The sequence below is a fragment of the Portunus trituberculatus genome, chromosome 44 (assembly GCF_017591435.1).
Source record: "Portunus trituberculatus isolate SZX2019 chromosome 44, ASM1759143v1, whole genome shotgun sequence".
NCBI lineage: Eukaryota > Metazoa > Arthropoda > Malacostraca > Decapoda > Portunidae > Portunus > Portunus trituberculatus.
The window spans coordinates 7,267,977-7,290,155 of NC_059298.1; the positions used below are offsets into that span (position 1 = coordinate 7,267,977).

General features: G+C 39.0%; 1 protein-coding gene and 1 long non-coding RNA gene across 7 annotated transcripts in view; one reads left to right on the forward strand and one right to left on the reverse strand.

Annotated features, from left to right (window-relative positions):
* The first annotated feature begins 147 nt into the window (after positions 1 to 147).
* LOC123518865 lies at positions 148 to 17,783 on the forward strand. 3 transcript variants are annotated; one of them, XR_006678902.1, is made up of 7 exons: positions 148 to 190; positions 1,861 to 1,940; positions 3,183 to 3,350; positions 3,620 to 3,750; positions 3,957 to 4,065; positions 15,404 to 15,531; positions 16,300 to 17,783. It is a non-coding gene; the product is annotated as an uncharacterized LOC123518865 (long non-coding RNA). The 3 variants fall into 3 exon arrangements; XR_006678904.1 differs by lacking the exons at positions 148 to 190; positions 1,861 to 1,940; positions 3,183 to 3,350; positions 3,620 to 3,750; positions 3,957 to 4,065 and adding an exon at positions 4,111 to 4,202; XR_006678903.1 differs by lacking the exons at positions 148 to 190; positions 1,861 to 1,940; positions 3,183 to 3,350; positions 3,620 to 3,750; positions 3,957 to 4,065 and adding an exon at positions 4,246 to 4,398.
* Positions 17,784 to 18,670: 887 nt separating this feature from the next.
* LOC123518956 (deoxynucleoside triphosphate triphosphohydrolase SAMHD1-like) overlaps positions 18,671 to 22,179 on the reverse strand; it is a 158,206-nt gene continuing 154,697 nt past the window's right edge. For all 4 annotated transcript variants that reach the window (XM_045280031.1, XM_045280033.1, XM_045280034.1 and 1 more), the window contains 2 exons: positions 19,692 to 19,931; positions 18,671 to 19,116 (listed from right to left, as the gene is read on the reverse strand). The gene's annotated coding sequence lies outside the window, so the exon portion shown is untranslated. The remainder of the gene's footprint in view (positions 19,117 to 19,691; positions 19,932 to 22,179) is intronic.

Here is a 22,179-nt window from a genome sequence, read left to right on the forward strand (position 1 = left end):
CGTGGTAATTACCGTATGTCATAGAATGCTGTTTTCTGTGGTAATAAGCCACAACCTCTAAATTGGACGTGTATGAAACGCGTATAGGCTGAACTCCGGCATCCTGTCACACAGTCGGTCATGAGTCACCACGCATTCTCACTGTCTCTCAGTCAGACGCTGCTCCTCCACCCACACAAAGTTCACACAGGTGAAAAGCTTATGTTTTTGAACTATAATCTAAGAATGTCAAACTTCAGATATTGAGAATCCAACAAAATGATTTATATATATATATATATATATATATATATATATATATATATATATATATATATATATATATATATATATATATATATATATATATATAGTTAGGCATTTTGCATTATTGTAAATAACAGCATATTCTTATTTGATTTATAATTAACAGTGCTGGTGCTAGCCTTTTCCAAGATATCATACTGGAATAGGTGGAAGCTCGAATTATATATGTATATTAATTTTAATGCAAGTTTAATTTTTGAGTTACTTGTGTTAACCTAAGGATGTAAAAGTTCCATAACTAAGAAAGTAACAATTCTGTTTTGTAATCATGTGCATTGTGTATAATTTGTTGCATATTAATTATTCAAGATCATAGCAATACACTAGAAATTTAGAATAAACGAAGCTTTTTTCTATTTAATTGAAAAGATTAGGTGAAAGCTCATTTTCCTGAATTGGTCTACTAATGTGTAATGCATTAATATCAAATGATGTCAGATTTAATTAAATAGAAACATACACAACAAAATGAGTTTCTTTTGCTAATATTTTGTGTCTTTTACAATTAATAATTTAAAAAATATTTTTGATCGCCAAAATATCATCAATAAAATTAATAATGAAAATGTACAAGACCAAATGGTCGGTAAAAGAGTAAGAAGTAAGAATTTAAAATAACTGACAAGAATCAGAAGACTGAGAAGATATTCATTCCAATTACTGAGTAATTTACCTTTGCAAATCGCTTTAAAAAGCTTCTAGAATTGCTCCTATTTCACAAACGTTCTCAGAAAGACTTACAGCATCCTCCAAAACAGTCCCCCATCTGATAACACTCACCGTCCACCAACTCATCCTGGTGTCCAGTGCAGTAATCACTATAAGTAGTAGTATCGGTATCAGCCCAATTAGGTGGTATCGATATCGGTATCGGAATCGGCCAAAATTTTGGTATCGGTACATCTCTAGTGGGGAGGAAGCATGGGAGAAATCTTCTTAAGTTACTCCTGAAAACGCTTTCTATGAAAGTGCTCGCTTCTAACAGATGGGAGCACTGTCGCTGTCCTCCAAACTTTAACCGAATCCACAACTTCCTTCTTGTATATTCCTTGGGTGTCACCAATCATATCATTCATATATTTGTTGTAAGCCTTCTCCATCATGCACTGTATAGCATTTCTTTTAGTTTTGTACTTTTCCCAAACTTTTGGAGATTTCGTTAATCTGGCACTTTTATATAGTTTATCACATTTCTTCATTTCTTTTTAGATTTTCTTGGTGATATAGGGAAAATTGGGTTTCCCACTTGCTATTCGTGAAGGGATCAATTTCATGGCATTTTTAACTGTTTTAGTACAGTTTTTCCACTGCAACTGTTTGTTCATTTGGTGAGCTGTGAAAATAATTTTGTGTTGCATTCTGGATTTATTCCTTTATATGTTCAGTATGATGTCAGCTACATCATACTTGTATATGACTTTTGATGGTGTCCTGTGAGTCACTTTGTTTGGCTCATGTTTCCTCGTGTTTTTACACGGAGCTGTACTTTTTATGTGAGGGCAAAATTGGCCAAGAACAACATAGGGCGAATAAAAAGGTCCAGTTCCCTTACAGGTCCAAGAGAGTTAACCCACCACCTGCCTCCCTCACAAAAAGGATAAATGTCTTGAAACCTTCGTCCTAAATGAAGTCAGGTATGTAAATATTTAGTGTCTGTCCTTGTCAACAATGCATGACACACTGCATGTTGTGCTGGTATACACACTATCTACTACCTAGTATGTACTGTACACTCACTCTACTTCATGTCTAGTAGATAGACTAGCAATTTTTTTTTTCCCTGCATGTTGGGCTATTACTGACTCCTATTGATGCTTTTGGAAATGAGCACATCACACCAAAAACAGAGTTATAATACTAAGTTTAGGTTGAGTTAGATTAGGTTAAGTTAGTTTAGTTTAGTTTAGTTTTAGGGTTAGGTTAACTTAGATTAAGTTTGTCTTGGTTGAGTTGGTCAGTGAACAAAAATAGACAAAATTTTGCATTTGCTCAGGTCAAAAGAGACAAATGGCTATATTTGGCAAACAAAGGACCTCTTGTCAATCTTTATCACAATATAGTAAGGGATGCAACATTCCAGCATTGAGAAAGAGGCTGAAGACAGTCAGTCAGAAGAGAGTTGATGGGACGAAAAGCTTCTGATTCCACCCTATCTAATAAAACTGTGAGTGGAACCACCCCATACATGTGAAAGATACTCTATACATGGGTGGATAAGACATAGAACCGTTGTACAGAGTCAGCAGTCAGGAGTATAAGAAAAACTGGAGAAGATGCTTCAGAATGTCTAAATTCATAGAAACCGTTTTAGCAAGAGTTGAGATGTGAAGCTTCCAGTTTAGATTATAAGTAAAGGACAGACCAACCATGAATAAACTAAGCTATCGTTCATCTCCCCCAGAAGATGAAGTAGCCAAATATCTTGTGACCTAACCTAGCCTAACTCCCCATAAGGTAGTTGTACTGTGAATATCTGCCCCATTATTTTTCTTGTATCAGGACAGTCACCAACACAAGACACTAACAAACTAATGGTACAAGAAAAGAGAATGTCATACAAGGTACCTATCATGACCATACTTATTCTCACTACCACTACCTCGGAATTTCAGCTCCTAGATTTGTTATTATTATATCCTTCTTTATTATCATTTGATATTAAAACATTACAAAGATGAGCAAAAGTAGAAAATTCAAGGAAAAATGTAAGCTGTGACAATTCTTTCCTTCATATTCTCTCTCTCTCTCTCTCTCTCTCTCTCTCTCTCTCTCTCTCTCTCTCTCTCTCTCTCTCTCTCTCTCTCTCTCTCTCTCTCTCTCTCTCTCTCTCTCTCTCTCTCTCTCTCTCTCTCTCTCTCTCTCTCTCTCTCATGCAGGGACATCAGGTTTCAGTCATGAAGTTTGTGGTGGAGCATGTGAGCAAGGATTGAGGATGGCTAGGCAGGCTGGGGGGGTCTCCACAGCCAGCCTGATAGTATCCACACCACTCTACTCTCCCTTATTTCCACCAAAGGAGGCAGTGCACCACATCTCATGCAGATAAGGTCGTGTGTGTGTGTGTGTGTGTGTGAAACAGTTCATGAAATTTTGTAATGAAGAAAAGATGAAATGATTGAATTGTGGAGGCATCTTTGTCTGAAGAGGAAGGAGAGACGAGTGGCTGACTTGTATTTATTTGTTAGGCATTGGTGAGTGCATTTTGTGTGTGTTTGTGAGTGGTGGTGTTTGTATGTGTAGGGAGGGATGAGTGGATGAGTTGCACATAATCCCTGGGTGTTGGTGAGTGCAATGAGGGTTTGCGTTTCCCCAACAGGATGTGCTGCAACGGTGGCATGGAGTCGAGGGAAGCACCTCTTTGTATCCCTGCCTACCATTTTATTGAACTCATGAATGTGCTCCAGAGTTTCAAGAAAGGAGTGGCACACACACTATGCTGCATTCCAAGTAAGGCAAACAAGTTATCAAATAGTAGTTATTTTCACATTGTTGCAAATAGTGTGGCTTTGTTTGGATGGGTTTTTGATATACCATCCTGTACAACAAATATGATTACAAGTGAGTGGTTTTGACAGCGTCAGATAGATAAAATTACATGAAACTAAATGATTGCTAAGCATCAACTTTTGTTAACTTCCTTCTTTTTGTTGCAGGCTTTTGGAGGTCCAGCGGCACACTGCACACTCCTTTCATAAACGTGTGCAGAGTGCAAGACAGAGAGGGACAGGGATGGAGAATGCTTCAACATGCACAGCATCATTGGTTCATGATTTTTTTTTTTTTTTTTGTGGAAATTAGTGCACACAATTCTAACTGAAGGATTATACATTATCATTCATATTCATAGATTTCATGACAATATTATGTTGAGCTTTGTGCATCAAATCACTTCATTACATGTAAGCACATATTTAGCTACAAGGAGTAATAGTTTATGAAATTTGTAATGTATAAAATGTGACTTATAAGAGATCTTGCATTATGAATATTTGTTTAAAGGTCTTTGTTTATTAGCATGATCTAGTTGTGTCAGTCTTAACAGTCCAGATTGTCCATTGCACTTCCTGCAGATGGAATTTCAGTCAACACTGTAAGGTTTGTGTGTGTGTGTGTGTGTGTGTGTATTTACCTATTAGTGTATTACAGGGCCCGAGCTAAGCTCTCTGTGACCTGTCTCCTTGTCCATTCCTGTCATATCTCTCTTTCTGTGTGTGTCTTTGTGTGTGTGTGTGTGTGTGTGTGTGTTTACCTACTTTTATGTACCTAGTTATATATTAAAGGGTTTGAGCAAGGCTCATAGTGACCTGTCTCCATATCTACATTTATCCAACTTTTCCTTAATTTTGTGCACACTTTCAGCAGCTACACTCTCTTCACTCAGTCTGTTCCAAATATCTACCATCCTTTGTGGAAAACTGAACTTTAATATTTCTTGAACACTGACTTATTATGATCTTGGAGTGTCCTCTTGTTTGCCTACCCCCATCCTCCGTCAGTGATACCAGGTCTTATCTATTTATCTTTTCCATATGGTTTACTAATTTATACATCGTTATTAGATCTTCTCTTTCCCTTCTGTCCTTCAAAGATGGTAGTTCCATTTCCTTCAGTCTTTCTTCAAAGGGAAGATGCTTTATTTTTGGCACCATCTTTGTAGCAGTCCTTTGGATTATTTATATTTTCTTGAAGTCCTTCTGCTTGTATGGTGACTACACCACTGCTGCATACTCTAGTCTTGGTCTATCCTAGTGGTTATGATCTTTTTCATCATACTCATGTCCATGTAGTGATACATCATCTTGATATTAGTTAGTGTCCTGTATGTCAGGGTGTCTTGTATAATCACTCGCAGATCTTTTTCTTCACTATTCAATATAATCTATTCTCCCATTTTGTATTCCCACGTAGGTCTTCTATTACTTTTACCTATTTCCATGTCATAGCATTTCCTGATATTAAATTCTAATTTCCACTCCTGGCTCCAATTCCAGATCTTGTTATTATCTTTCTGCAATTCCATACAGTCTTCAATGTTCATTGCTACTCTCGAAAGTTTCGCATCATCCACAAACAAATTTATGTAACTACTCAAACCCTCTTGGATATCATTAATATATACTTGGAACATAATTGGTGCCAGCACTGAACCCTGTGGTACACCACTAGTGACTTGGCTCCAACTAAATGAGGTGTTTCTTATCATTGTCCTCATTTCCCTTTATTCCACCAATGTGTTCCATTTTCCATAGGAGTCTTCTATTTGGTACTCTAATGAAGGCCTTTTTAATGTCAAATACACTGTGTCAACCCATCCAGTGGAGACTCAATACTCGAATGTCTAAATAGTCAAGCTTTTCAATAGTCGAACGCAAAAGTTCGACTTAATACTCAAAAAAATACCCATGGCTGTAAACAAAGGGTCTCTCCCTCCCCGCCGCCCCACACTCCCCACCAGTCCACTGCAGTCAGTTTATCCTTTGCTGTCGTAAGAATAACATTGTCCTACACTTTCTCTCTGCTTTTTTTTTTTTTTTTTTTTTTTTTTTTTTTTGTGTGTGTGTGTGTGTGTGTGTGTGTGTGTGTGTGTAAATTTGCCAGCTTACAATGGTACCGAAGAGGCTTGTTAGTGGTGAGAATAAGCCTACAAGGAAGAATGTTGTGACAACCATCGAAAGGAAAAAGGAGAATATTGATAAATATGAGAAAGGAAAAATAACCGATCTTGCAGCTGAGTACTATATGGCTAAAGAAGACAGCTCATTAAAAGAGCTGATGAGGTGATTGGTGTGAAAAGGCAATTTAAGCAACTTGTGGCAGTGGAAGAAATGGAAAAATTGTTGATTGGATAAACCAAAGGCAGATGACTGGTGATTCTTTGTCAGAGGCCATAATTTGTGCGAAGGCTAGGCTGCTGCATCGTGATCTTATTTCTTATACTACATCTGACTCTAATGATGATTTTAAAGCAAGTAAAGGGTGGTTTGTGAATTTCAAGAAAAGAACAGGAATTCATTCTGTTGTGAGGCATGGCGGGCCCCCAAATCAGGAGTAAACATATGCTATACGTCACTCTGTCACCAATTTCCACGATGGATGGTGGGAGCGACAGTGATTTTACGGTGTCCGATTCCGCCACCTCTCCCATGCGCCTTACATCTACACTTCGAGTCTCTTGCCATGGCATGTTGTGGGAAGACAGCTTTTGAATGAGAGTGGTATCAAAAGGGCTTTGGAATTAAGTTTCAACAATAATAGAGTGAAGATAGTGATGTTCTGGGCTCTGATACAGATATAGGAGGTTCAACCACCGAGGGGGAAGACATTCCACCACCACCACCAGCAACTCTTGTTGTATGTATTTTATATATGTTTTTGCAAAAGAATGTGCAAATTAGATCACTTTGCAAACATTTTGTTTGAGAGAGAGAGAGAGAGGGGGGATACAAGAGGCCACTCTAGCCAAGGCTGCTGGACCCAATTGGACGCAAGGCCACGTACACCGATGATACCACCTCATTCAACCTGTGATATTTTGGTAACCATAGCATCTAGAGACTACTGGTTTTTTCGCATTGCAAAGAGGAAGAGTTGCTTGTGGGCAGAACACCATTTGTTCTCACTCGTTTATTGAATTTCCAAGTGTAATCAGTATGTGAATACAGGCTATTTTGTGTGTTTCTCACCAAACCTGAGTTAGCGTGAGCTAAAAATCCCAACATCCCTGAGTTTTAGGAGTTAATTGTGATGAAACTGGGCTGATTTGGAAAAAAAAAAACTACCAAGCATGATCTATATAACAAAGGAAGAGAAGTGTTTGCCAGGACACAAGCCCATGAAAAACAGGCTAACCCTTCTTCTCTTTCTTGGGAGTTTGTTGAGGCCATGCAGGCTGTGCGTCAGAGCCTCTAGTGTACCCTGCTTCTGTGTTCCAATGCTAGCGGCAACTGCAAAATTAAACCGCTGTTTTTTTCTAAACTTGGGTTTGACAATGGCTGGAACGAATTACCTGATTTATAGGCATCAATAGTTGAACATTTTAATACTCGAACGGCCATTTGGAACTAATTAAGTTTGAGTATTGAGTCTCCACTGTACTTAATCTGTTACTCTTGCATAAAAGCTTTGTAAATTTTGTTATGCATGGATCTTCCTTTTCTGAAATCGAATTGGGAGTTATTTATTATTTCATTTTCCTCTAAGTGTTCTAACATTTTTTAATTACAATTTCACAGAGCTTTCCCACAACACTAGTCAGTGGCACTGGTCTATAATTTAGGGGCTTGGTCTTCTTTCCTCCTTTGTATAATTGAGATTATATTTGCTCTTTTCCTCTCCCTTGGTACCTTCCCTTCCATTTGAGAGTTGTTGATCACATTCCAGATTGGTTCCACCAGTTGTTTTCTACATTCTGTCAGTGTCCATTCTGATACTTCATCTGGCCCCATTGCCTTCCTCACATGCACCCCTTCTAGCAGTTTAATGATTTTTTGCTTGCGCACCACAATATTTCTTAATCCTTCTTTTGTTGCTGGATTGTTTGGTTCTATGAAATCTTCCTCTTCATTGAATACTGGTTTAAAGCTCTCGTTCATAAGTTCCCTCATTTCATATGTTCTATTTCCCTTAATCAAGTTAGTGATGGTATCTCTGTCATTTTTTATTTATGAAATTATAAAATAAGCTTGGGTTCATCTTCACTTCTATTCACTACATTCTTTTCAAAATTTCTCTCCTTCCTTCTTTAGGCCGTTTCACACCAAAGACAACACACACAAGGCACAAAGCTGCGTGGCTTAAAATCGCCTCGGTGTATTTCCAATAGGAGTGTTCACACCAGATGCGAAACTTTGGGACATATGCCACTCAACCCGACTGCACTGATTCCAAGATCTCTGGGCAGGCAATTTTTCTGGACATAGCATCGATGGGTCACATCCCTTGGGACTCCCACCTTTGTGCTTTCATCTCCAGAGGAATACCTTTTTTTTTTACCACACTGACCTGACTCCTCAACTCTGCCTCACTCACTCACTGTCCTTCACCATGAACTAATGGATGTCCTGTATTTGGTGCCTTGCTTCTTAATATCTTGTTCATTGAATGATAGAACTTCAGAGAACTGAACTGGAGTCAGTCTGAAATACTCTCCAAATTTTCCTCATCCATTTCTAGCTCTGAAATAAGATGATATTATTCACCACATTCCAGTCATTTCATATTTGCTTGATATACCCAATTCTTTTTCCTCATATTATTCAAGGTTAAAGATAACATTAATAACTCCTCTTTATCCATCTCCTCCTCCTCCTTTTCCACATCAGGAACTGTCAAGTCAACCAACCTCCATCACAGTGAATGTCTCGCCTATAGCATCACGCCTGGTGTGAACACACCCATAGCAACCAAAGTCAGCCTGACTCTAGTGTGTCGTGTGTGTTGTCTCCGATGTGAAACGGCCTTTATTCTAATATATTCGTTACATGCCTTTTTATACTGCTTCCTATTTTCTTTGTTTCATTGCTTGCTTAATTTTCCTAGCTGCATACTTAACTCCTTAGCTTTTGTACATATACCATTATACCACATGTGTTTGCTCTTTTTTACCCTGTACTCAGGAACATATCTCTTTATCCTTTCATTATACGTACTTGTCTAGGAATATTTCATACTTCTCTTGGACTGTCTTGTCTTGCATGGTTTTCTTCCATCTTATACTACCAAAGTAACTTCTTAGTCCTTCAAAATTTGTCCTAGCATGGTTGTTGTTGTTGTTTTTTTTTTTTTTTTTTTTTTTTTGTCCTTCATTACATTTCAAAATTTTCTGATCCTCTAATTCAATTTATATAATCACATGATCACTTCTTCCCATTGTGCTCTGATATGTGATGATTGGACTTTTTTTTTTTTTTTTTTTTTTTTTTTTTTGTGTGTGTGTGTGTGTGTGTGTGTGTGTGTGTGTGTGTGTGTAATTCACTGTTTGATCTGCTGCAGTCTCTGATGAGACAGCCAGACGTTACCCTACGGAACGAGCTCAGAGCTCATTATTTCCGATCTTGGGATAGGCCTGAGACCAGGCACACACCACACACCGGGACAACAAGGTCACAACTCCTCAATTTACATCCTGTACCTACTCACTGCTAGGTGAACAGGGGCTACACGTGAAAGGAGACACACCCAAATATCTCCACCTGGCCGGGGAATCGAACCCCGGTCATCTGGCTTGTGAAGCCAGCGCTCTAACCTCTGAGCTACCGGGCCATGTGTGTGTGTGTGTGTGTGTGTGTGTGTGAATACCAAATCCAGCATAGATGGTTCTTCCCTTCTATACCTCGCATAGTCCTTCACCCACTGGTCCAGTGTATTTACCATTGCCCATTGTAACACTTCTTCCCCCCAACATCCAGTGTGACTGTTTACTTCCATCTCTTCCCAATTTACGTGCCTACTATTTAAATCTCCCACAAGTAGTACTGTTCTGTCCTTCCTTAACATATTGTTCAGGCAGTTTAGCACTTACATTTGCATTTCTTTATGTATTAATCTTTGGTAGCACATAATTATGTTACTATGATACTCCTTTTTCCCTGCCACTGGTCCTAATTGTTATGCTTAAAATCTTTGCTAGTCCATATCCATACTGTACCTCCTCTACATATATATCCTCTTGAGTCATTATCAATACTTCTCCTGCTTTACCTGTTCTGTCTCCTCCAAACATTATATCCCAGGTCTTTATTAAAGTTCATGTGGACATCTTAATTTAATTTTGTTTCTGTTATTCATACTACCTACATTCCTTTTTCCAATATATAATCTCTTACTTTCAACCTTCCTGATATAAATCCATGTTTGTGTACATAACTCTTAGTACTTTCCCTTCCCTTCCCAAATATACCAATTCCTTAGCGTCATGTCTAGCACTCTCCAGTAGAACTCTTCTTCTCATTATGTGTCCTTCTCTATTTTTTCTTCAGCTTCAATTCTCAGTTCACTCTTTTTCCTTTTCTTCCTGATTCATATCTCTCCATATCCAAATATTGTTGTATTCTGCCTTACCAGCCAGCTTTCCAGTCCTTGCTGATATTTCTTCTACCTCTACTTGTGATTTAATTTTAACTTAGTGGTATTTTAGTCCCCTCACTATATTTACCAAGTCTGTATATTTCTTCTATTTCTTTTTCAGTACTTTTTTTTTCCCCTTCATCTTGTACTGCTGAGATAATTTCCTTAACCATTTCTTTCTCCTTTTCTCTCACAAACCACTTTTTTTTTTTTTTCGCTTGAAGTCCATTTATGACTCAATAGTCACTAGAATTAAATTTATCTTTGCTGTCTGTCTCCCCCTAACTCCTCTGACTGTAGTAAATTCTTTGACTGTTTAGCTTCCAAAGTTGAGCACATTCTATCTCTCTACCCTTTTGTGGAGATTTCCATCCTTGGAGATTTCATTGTTCACCACCAGCTTTGGCTTTCCTCTCCCTTCACTGACCATCCTGGTGAACTTGCCTTCAACTTTGCTGTCATCCATGACCTAGAGCAACTGGTGCAACACCCTATTCATATTCCTGACCATCTTGGAGACACACCCAACATTCTTGATCTCTTCCTTACCTCTAATCCTTCTGCTTATGCTGTTACCCTATCTTCTCCATTGGGCTCCTCCGACCACAATCTCATTTCTGTTTCTTGTCCTATCTCTCCTAATCCTCCTCAAGATCCCCCAAAGCAGTGGTGCCTCTGGCATTTTGCTTCTGGAAATTGGGGGACCTGAGGAGGTATGCTGATTTTCCCTGGAATAATTACTGTTTCTGTGTCAGAGACCCATCTCTGTGTGCTGAATGCATAACAGCGGTGATAGTGTCTGGCATGGAGGAATACATTCCTCATTCTTTTTCTCAACCTAGACCTTCTAAATGTTGGTTTAACACAGCCTGTTCTCGTGCTACACATAATACAGAGGTTCCCCACAAAAGGTACTAGAGCCTTCCATCTCCTGAATCTCATGCACTTTGTATTTCTGCCCAGAATCATGCCAAGTCTATTCTTCAACTTGCCAAACACTCTTTCATGAATAGAAAATGTCAAAATCTTTCAAACTCTAACTCCCCTCCTGACTGGTATCTGTCCAAAAACATCTCCAATAACTTTACTTCTTCATCTTTCCTTCCTTTATTTCATCCTAATGGCACCACTGCCATCTCACCTGTTTCTAAAGCTGAAACTCTTCTCTCAAACCTTTGCTAACAACCCATCTTGGATGATTCTGGACTTGTTCATCCCTCTCCTCCTCCCTCTGACTTTTTCATGTCTTCAATCAAAATTCTTTGTAATGATGTTTTCCATGCCCTCTCTGGCCAAAACCTTTGGAAGGTTTATGAACCTAATGGGTTCCCTCCTATTGTTTTCAAAAACTGTGCTTCTGTGTGCTCACACCTTGCCTGGCCAAACTCTTTCAACTATGTCTATCGACTTCTACCTTTCTTTCTTGCTGGAAGTCTGCCTAAATTCAGCCTGTTCCTTAAAAGGGTGACCGTTCTAATTCCTCAAACTATCATCCTATAGCTTTAATCTCTTGCTTGTCTTAAGTTTTTAATCTATTCTCAATAGGAAGATTCTTAAACATGTCACTTCACAATCTTCTATATGATCACCAGTATGGCTTCCGCCAAGGTCAATCTACTGGTGATCTTCTGGCGTTCCTTATTGAGTCTTGGTCATCCTCTTTTAGAGATTTTGGTTAAACTTTTGATGTCTTATTAGACATATCAAAAGGTTTTGATAGAGTATGGCACAAAGCTTTTGATTTCAGAACTGCTCTCCTACGGTTTCCATCCTTCTCTCTAACTTTATCTCAAGTTTCCTTTCTGACCGTTCTATTACAGCTGTGGTAGACAGCCACTGTTCTTCTAAATCTATTAATAGTGGTGTTCCTCAGGCTGATGATACCATCCTACATCTTTACATGTCCTTTCAGAGACGATCAGGCCTTCAGGAAGTCATCAGATCACACAGGGACACCACAGAATGCCTGACTTCTGATCTTTCTAAGATTTCTGATTGGGGCAGAGAAAAATTAGTTGTGTTCAATGCCTCAAAAACTCAATTCCTCCATCTTTCAACTCGACACAACCTTCCAGACAACTCTCCCCTCTTCTTCAATGACACTCAACTGTCTCCCTCTTCTATACTGAATATATTCGGTCTGTCCTTTACTCATAATCTCTTGCTAAAACGTTTTAAGCTGCTATGAAGTTAGGTGTTCTGTGGCATCTCTGCCAGTTTTTCTTGCCCCTCCAACTGCTAACTGTACAAGGGCCTTATCCTTGTATGGAATACTCTTCGCATGTTTGGGGAGTTCCACTCATACAGCTCTATTAGATGGATGGAATCAAAAGCTTTTCATCTCATCAATTTCCCTCCTCTGACTGACTGTCTTCACCCTCTCTTTCACTGCCGGAATGTTGCATCTCTTTCTATCTTTTATTGCTATTTTCATGCTAACTGTTCTACTGATCTTGCTAACTGCATGCCTCCTCACCTCCTGCAGCCTCACTGCACAAGGCTTTCTTCTTCCTCTCACCCCTATTCTGTCCAACTCTCTAATGCCCTCTCAGTCATTCATACCTTCCACTGGCAAACTCTGGAACTTCCTTCCTGCTTCTGTATTTCCATCTTCCTTTGACTTGACTTCTTTTAAGAGAGAGGTGTGAAGACATTTGTCCCTGAATTTTGGTTAACTCCTACATTCTTTTAGGGAACTGACAACATAGTGGGTTTTTTTTTTTTTTTTTTTTTTTTTTTTTTTTTTTTTTTCTTTTCTTCTTCCATGGCCAACTGTCCCCCCTACATAAAGAAAATAATAGAATACATTTCTTTTTGTTCACTGTATCTCTCAGTAGTTCTTCCTTTTCTTCAATCACTTGTATTCAATTATATCCTTTTCTTGTTTCTTTCTTTCTTCTCTTCTAATCAACACATATTCATTTCTTGCTCTTTTGTAACTTTCCCACTGCTTAATCCGTCTTTTCCTTCTCCACCTCTTCCATGCATCCTCTTTTCTTGTTCTAGCCTTTTCACATCTATCGTTAAACCAGTCCTGCTTTCCAACTTCTCTATGTTGTCTTATTGGTACAAATTTTTTCTCACCTTCTTTGTATATTTTTATAAATTCCTTCCACTTTTCATTTGCTCCCTTAGCACTTTTGAATTTCATCCAACTTGTCTCTTGAAAGAATTTCCTTAGGTTTCCAAAATCTGTCTTGGCATAATTCCATCTTCCCACTTTATATTCTTCATTTCTTCTAGATTTCTCTTCATCTATCACCTTGAACTCCAAAACTGCATGATCACTCTTTGCTAAAGGGCACTCCACCCTCATCTCCTCAATGACCATTGGCTCTGTACTAAAGACCAAGTCCAGTCTTGACGATGCTCCCTCTCCTCCAAACCTAGTATCTTCTTTGACCCACTGAGTTAACACATTTTCCATTGCCAGTGTCAATAGTGTATTTCCCCATGTTGTCTCTGATCCCTCCATTGACCAGTCCTCCCAACACACCTCTTTACAATTAAAATCTCCCATCATTATAGTTCGTTCACAGCCACCCAACATTTCTTCCAGACATGTTCCTGTATCTCTTATCATTTCTTCATATTCCTGTACTGACCATGCATTTGTCTTAGGTGGTACGTACACCACTATGTAGTGCCTCTTTTTTCCTTCATTAGTTTCTGCTCTGATCTTTAGCACTTCTGCCTTTCCCATACCTTCTTTCACTTGATCCACCTTTATATCTTTTTTAACCAGCAACATCACTCCTCCTCCCATCTTACCTACTCTATTTCTTTTCCAAACATTATATTTCCTTCTCCAACCATCATCAGGTCTTCTCCTCTCTCAGTTTTGTTTCAGTAAGACCCACAATATCTGGGTTCTTATCCCTCAAGTAATCGTTGAGTTCTAAAATCCCGATATCACTCCATTTATGTTGGAATACATTACATTCCGCTCATACGTAAGTTTCTTTAGTCCTTTCTTACTGTACTTTTCTGGGTTATGAACCACTTCCTCAGTCTCATATCCAAGATTCTCCAGAAAAACTCTTTCTTCTCCTCTTCTGTCCTCTCTTCATTTTTTTTCAAAGCCTCCTTTCTCAACTCATTTAACATTTCTCTTTCCTTTTCACCGAGATCTCTTCTCAACCAAATCTTCCTTGTTGTTTCCTGCTGGGCTAACCTCCATGACTTCTCCACCAATTCATCTACATCCTTTTGTGACTTAAATTTGATTCTTACTGGCCTCATACCTTCTCCTGTGAACTTTCCAATTCTATGGAAGTCCTCTATTTCTTGTACTAGGTCTTTTCCCTCCTCCTGCACCACATTAATGATATTATTTATCACCTTTTTTATGTTTTTCTCTCTCTCCATTTTACTCGGTGTCTTATCCTCCTCCACACCAAATATCACCACACATCTCTTTTTGTCTACAGTTTCCCTCACCAATGTCTCATTTGACTTAATAACCTTCACAACTTTCTCAGCAATCTTCTCTTCTATGATCTGTTGATCTATAATTTCAGCAAGGCCCAAAGTTTTCTCCCCAGACTCTTTGATTTCCTTTTCCAGACTTGCAACTTTGTAATTTACCTCCTTTCTTTCCACTTCCTGACTTTTTTTCCATTCAGCCTGCTTCTCCATCACTTTTCCTAAAGATTCTCCACATTTGTCGTGTGTGTGTGTGTGTGTGTGTTTGTGTGTGTGTGTGCAATGAAACAGTTTATGAAACTTTGTAATGAAGAAAAGATGAAGTGATTGAATAGTAAGATGTACAGATTCTCAGTTTTTCTGTGAACTTTGTGTCTGTCAAAGATGAATGTGATCAATCTGTGTGTTATTGATTTCTTTGTGGAGGCATCTCTGTCACAGGAGGAAGAAGAGATGAGTGGCTGACTTGTATTTATTTGTTAGGAGTTGGTGAGTGCAGTTTGTGTGTGTTTGTGAGTGGTGGTGTTTATCAGTAAGGAGGGCTGAGTGGCTGAGTTGCACATCTTCCCTGTGTGTTAATGAGTGCAATGACGGTTTGTTTCCCCCACAGGACGTACTGCACCGGTGGCGAGGCGTCGAGGAAGCACCTCTTTGTGTTCCTGCCCACCACTTTACTGAACACATGAAGGTGCTCCAGAGTTTCAAGAAGGGTGGCACACACACTTTGCTGCACTACAAGTAAGGCAAACAAGTTGTCAAGTAGTAGTTATTTTGACATTGTCGCCAGTGTTTCTCGCCCCCATCTGCTTACTCGGTACAAGGGCCTGATCTGTCTTTGTATGAAGTAATCTTTGCATGTTTGGGGGGAGTTCCACTCACACAGTATTGTTAGATTGGGTGGAATCAAAAGCTTTTCATGTAATCAACTCCTCTCCTCTGACTGACTGACTGTCTGCAGCCTCTTTCTCACTGCCAAAATATTGCATTATCTTATCACCATTTTCATGCTAACTGCTCTACTGATCTTGCTAAGTGCATACGTCACCTCCTCCTGCAGCCTTGCTGCACAAGGCTTTCTTCTTCCTCTCATCCCTGTTCTGTCCAACTCTCTAATACAAGAGTTAACCAGTACTCTCAACCATTCAGACCTTTCTCTGGTAAACTCTGGAATTCCCTACATGCTTCTGTATTTCCATCTTTGTACAACTTGATGTTTTTTAATAGGGAGATTTCAAGACATGCTAATTCTGTACCAATCTTTTAGTGAACTTGAAATTCAAGTGGGCTTCTTCTTTAACTTTTGTTGCCTTGGCTAGTTGCCCTCTTGCATGGAAAAAAAAAAAAAAAAAATAGTGTGGCTTTGCTTTGCTGGGTTTTTGATCTACCTTCCTGTATCAGAAATGTGATTACAAATGAGCAGTTTTCACAATTTCTGATTGATAAGATGACTTGAAGGTAATTGATCACTAAACATGATCTTTTGTTGACTCCTTTCTTTTGTTGCAGGCTTTTGGAGGTCCAGCGGCACACTGCACACTTCTTTCCTAAACGTGTGTGCAGAGTGCAAGACAGAGTGGCAAGGATGGAGGATGCATCAACATTCACAGCATCATTGGTTCATGCTTTTTTTCTTTTTTTGTGTGTGTGTGTGTGGAAAGAAGTGCACACAGTTTTAACCGAAGGATTATATGTGTGTGTGTGTGTGTGTGTGTGTGTGGGCAGCTTTATGGGCAAGTGTGCCAGTCATTCCTTGAATTCAATGTTTTTCATTTAGGGAAAAATTGTTGTATATAATTAGGTTTATAGACATTTTTGAGTGGGAATGTTTAGACTGATTAAATAGTAAGTTTCTCTACTTTGTAGAGCTTTGCTGTTACTGTTCTGTGTAAGGTTTCAAGGGCCGTATTCTACAAACCATCATAGCTAGTGATGTGATTGTAGACAAAATGGTGCATTTTAGACACAAGTCCCTCAATGACAGGCTCTCACCTTGTGACTCGTCATAAGTTCAGTCTGTTGCAGCGCTGCCAACCACTGTCTTAAAACTCTTCTCAGCATGGTGAGAGCTTGTTTTATGTACCATGGCATGATCCCCGACAGTTTTGATATTAATTAATGATAAATATCTGTAATGATGGCTAAATAATGTCCTTTGATGGAGTAATTTATCATTATAGATAACTGCCAAGAGGGTGCGATCAGTTTTCCAAAAACTCAAACAAACCTTGCTCTGAGTGGCTTGCATGTGTCATGTGTCATGTGTCAGGCTGTTGGGCATAATCTTATGTTTGTCATGTTTCCTTTGTTTGGATACACAGTCTTACTATGATGTCAAAATAATTAGAATTGTAGAAATTATGTCAAGGATCTATTTCTTTGTATACTTATATAAAGTTGACAAGTGATGAGCCCAAAGACCAGCAGTGGAGTGACGGTCAGGCATTCAGTGAGACCTGAGGCTGACTGTGTAGAATACGGCCCCAGAAGGACGGTCTGTGTTTTGTGTATTTATGGTGACAATGTAGCGTTGCAAGGGACAACATGCTGTTTGAGACCAAAGCCATTGTGTAAGAAATCATTGTACAGAGTTGATAGTTCCTCCTAGACTTTGCAATGAAATTGCTGTCAAAATACTATTATGTTATTGTATTCATTTTTTTAATGTTATATTAGACAAATGTATGGATGACCTGTTCATACAGAGACTGCTGCCATGTATGTGCAGGCCTCATGGTCCATCTTGCAACTTTCCTAATTTTTTTCTCTAATACTTTGTAAGGTGAAAATATTCCCAGACTAAAAAATATAAAATTGTCCCAAGTTAGAAATTGCAGAAATTATTCTAAGTTGAAATATAAAAATTGTTGTATGTTGCAAGTTGTAAAATTTCTGTTGAAAATTGTTAAAATTTTCCTAGCTGTTCAAATTCTAGTGTTGCTTTGTAAAAATATCCTAGCTGTTCAAATTCTAGTGTTGCTTTGTAAAAATGTTCTAAGTCGAAAGTTTTGGTAGAGTTTTCATCTGATTTGTGTAAAATTTTCTAGTTGAAATTTGTAGTTTCCTAGCTGTACAAAATTTTCTAAGTCGAAAGTTTTGGTAGAGTTTTCATCAGATTTGTGTAAAAATTTTCTAGTTGAAATTTGTAGTTTTCTAGCTGTACAAATTCTGGTGTTACACTGTAAAATTTTTCTAAGTTGAAAGTTTTGGTGGAGTTTTCAGAGTTGTGTAAAAATGTGTTGATTGAATAAAAGTGAAGGAAGGGAGACTCTTCAATGTATTTTTAACCCAAATATACATCTGCTGTTTCTCCGGAGACTCTTCGGAGTATTTATGACTTAGCACAGTTTTTGAGGCTGTTTTGCAGGGATTTTTTGCCATTTTTTGCTGCTTTTAGCAATTTTTCAGCATTTTGGGGCAGTTTTGCAGGAATTGCCATTTTTGCTGCTTTTAGCAATTTTTCAGCATTTTGGGGCAGTTTTGCAGGGAATTTTCCCACTTTGCTGCTTTTCAGGAGCAGTTTTGTAAGGACTGGTTTTCAGTTATATTCTTTTAACTGGTTTTCAGTATTCTTTTAACTATTTCCTACTGCTTTTGAGCTTTTTTAGGCATTTCACTGAGAATTGGCCCAATTGAGTGAGTATCTCAGGGTTCTTTGATATGTTGAATGGTTGGTTAACTTGATAGAAAGGATTACTCACTTTGTGACAAGCTGTATGTAGTATTATTATATTGTGGGGCTTAACAAGGGGAGGCTTGAGTTTAGATTTTAACTGAGGTGAGTGAGGTAAGGTTAAGCTCCAGAGCAAGTCTGGTTATGTTTATTTCATAAACGGTTCCTATAAAAAAAAAAAAAATAATGGAATTAAAGCAATATCAATTTTCTTATTATGATTTATTATTAGTACTAACACAACAGTCATGTGGGTCCATCACAGAACATAAGGAATAACAACATTACACATGTGGGCACATTCACATTAGATGGAAGGAATAATAAATAACATTACAAGAGTGATTGGCAACATGTATTGGTTAGGTTAGATGAAGCAAGGCAGTCTGTCCTGTCCTCCCTCCCACCCTGGATGAGGCAGCAACATGTATTGGTTAGGTTAGGTTAGATGAAGCAAGGCTGTCCTGTCCTGTCCTCCCTCCCTGGATGACGCCGAGTGTTGCCAGGTCAGAGCTGGTGAGAGGCAGGGTCCAATTCCTCCATGAAAGGCGCAGACAGTTTGTGTCTTCCAGTGCAAGAAGAGCCAGTTTCCTGCCGCAGGTTGAGGGTGTTAGGACACGCTGGTTTGGTTCTCCCTCCAGTAGTGGCAGGACCTGTAAAAAATAATTTTACCTTTACACTTTAATCATGAACAACCTTGTCCTCAAATGTAGGACAGGTGTGGTGTGGTGTGGTGTGGTGTGACCGCCCTGTAAATGTTTAGTGGATTCCATTTTACTCACCGCAAGTTATCTCCAATCCTCTTTATTAAAGTATTCCTTAAAAAAAACTAATTCCTTAAAAAAAACTAATTCCTTAAAAAAAACTAATTCCTTAAAAAAAACTAATTCCTTAAAAAAAACTAATTCCTTAAAAAAAACTAATTCCTTAAAAAAAACTAATTCCTTAAAAAAACTAATTCCTTAAAACAACTAATTCCTTAAAACAACTAATTCCTTAAAACAACTAATTCCTTAAAACAACTAATTCCTTAAAAAAAAGTAATTCCTTAAAAAATATATATATTCCTCATTCTCTTCTGATAACGAACGTTCGAGTTTTGCTTGTAACACCGTTATATTACCTTTTAACACCAAGACAGAACCAGGGTTAAAAAAGAGACCCTGGACAGAACAGTTCCTGATAGCCTGTACGCCTCATGGAGGCGGTGAAACGGCCCGGCCCATACCTGTGCCGAACCACACGCCTCCTCGGTCTGCGTCATCTTCTGAAGAGAGTGAAACACATGCGCCTCCACGAAGTTGGTAATGCGCAGTTGCGCAGTTGTAGGGACGCCTGTGCCAGATTTGTGGCGGGTCGTGCTCCACCTCCTGACTGACGCCCGAGACTTGCTTGCTCCATGTTTAGGGATGGCCGGCATGACCCGACCTTGTCCCTCGTCGTATACACCGCCCCTTGTTGTACACTCCTGCAACAAGAAAGTCACCAATCAATAAAGAAACATCTGCTGTCATTAATTCCTCTTTAATGACTAATCCAAGACCTCTGATATAGGGACAAATTGCACAGTATGATCAGAGTGACTTGCCTCAAATTCAATGCAACTGCGTATATTACTGATGGAACTAACTAGCGTATGGTGCTGCACCTAGCTAGTGCACCACAACACCCCGAAAATTATTACTCGACTGTTTTTTGCGCATGGCTTCCTCGAGACATGGCATGTATTTCAAGGGTTACGCAAGGGTAAAAAGGTTGAGAAACCATATTCTCTATATGTATTTCCATTTTTCATATTAGTTTTCTCTCTCTCTCTCTCTCTCTCTCTCTCTCTCTCTCTCTCTCTCTCATGAAGCCACTCTGACCAATAGCGTGGCTTCACATATGCGACGTCAAATCACCAGGGTAGAGGAGCTGCGAAGTGTAAGCAGGGAATCGAGGCGATCGCACGAGACTTTATCGGGGACACTGCCAATATAAATGGTTACTACACAGCCATTTCGAAGCTTTTACACAACAAAAGCCTTACTCATTCATAAACTATTAAAGAAACTGGGGTGCCGTGACGTTAAAGCACGATCACTTGTTTGATGCTTTACATATAAAATGGCACACTGGTTCACAACACATACGAAACTGGGGTCGAAACGTCACGTTACCCAACAACTCTCACACAACTCCTTATCCCACTACCCTAACAATCCTACACGTAGCTCATGCCGAAGTTCGTGACCGCTTAGCCTACATCTGCGCCACCGCTCAGTGAGGGAAGCCGAGATACACTAAGGGAGACCCAAGAGCCACTAAAAGCACCCTTCAGCCTTGCTATCAATGCACACCAAAGCCACGAGTTATGAGCATGTGCTGCGTTCAACAAACAGGTTACAAGTTCCCATTAATAGAACACTACGCGTTATTTTACTACGGAATGGCAACTTACAATGCATATTAAGTGTTACCAAATAACCAAATTGATATTCAGAAATACACTATAAACAAGAAATACTCTATAAACAAACCGTTCCACGAAGTGCCAAGCAACACTTCCTATCATCTGAAATACATCTCGTTCATGAGAAACGGGCAAAGGTCCTTCACTACACACGGTCACACGCCAACACCACCACTGTACAGTGTACAACATACCTTCCCGACATACAACAGGAACACCACCAAACCAACACCTTACAACGAGGCAGAGGCCAGACACACTTCTCGGCGCACACACGACTCACCTCCACGATGCCAACACAAGAAATCGTCCTGATGTCCCTCACTGCTATCCGCTTCACCTCCTCCTCCTACTGCCCCCCCCTCCTCCTCCCTCCCTTGTTTGCAGTAAAGACACTTAATAACTAACTAGCCACTCTCGGTGAAAAGAGGGTTCATGTAGGGTACGAGTCGGACATTCCAGTATACGCGGGAATGAACAGGCTGACATGCTAGCTCGGTCTGCTGCAGAGCTCGAGGGAGCGTGGAACCTCCATCGGGATCTGCAGTCATGTCTCTCACGGATTTGACGGGATTATGGAAAAAAAATCATATTAATTAAACTAATTTATTTTGAATATCACAAATTGGCCTAATACTACATGTAAGTGTGATGCAACAGCCCTGAAAAAGAAAAGGAAATATCCGTTAATTTGGGAGATATGACTAATTTAAGAAAAGTTCATAAAATTTGATATTTCTCGTGATTGGTAAAATATAGACTTTTGTAAATTTACATGCTGAAAGTTGATTATTTTTGCAAAGTTTCTGTAAGTCTGTTTTTCTTAATTAATGTACTCAAATTTTGCAGTATTTTTTTAAAAAACAAGTGATTCCGTATTGTGCGTAAAATGGTAGACATTTCAAGTGGTACCAAAAAATATATAACCTGTAATAAATATTTAGACTGACAATCTTTTAGAGAATTTCAAGTTCTACATACACAGAAAAGATGAAGAAGATTGGTTGAGAAACAAAGGAGAAAAAAACACATAAAGGTCAATAACTTACATTCGAGAAAATCGCCTCTAAAGTTGAGCGAAGATTCCCATGCTCAGTGCGCTCCTCTTTCAAGTCTTTTCTGAACATGATTGACACACTCTTCTTTCGTCACTTGATGAGCCATCCCATATGGTCCTTCACCATTGTTCATTTGTGTAAGCTCCAAAAAAGTAGAGGTATCACCATCGGATATGAAATTAACATATCTCAGATTATAATCTATG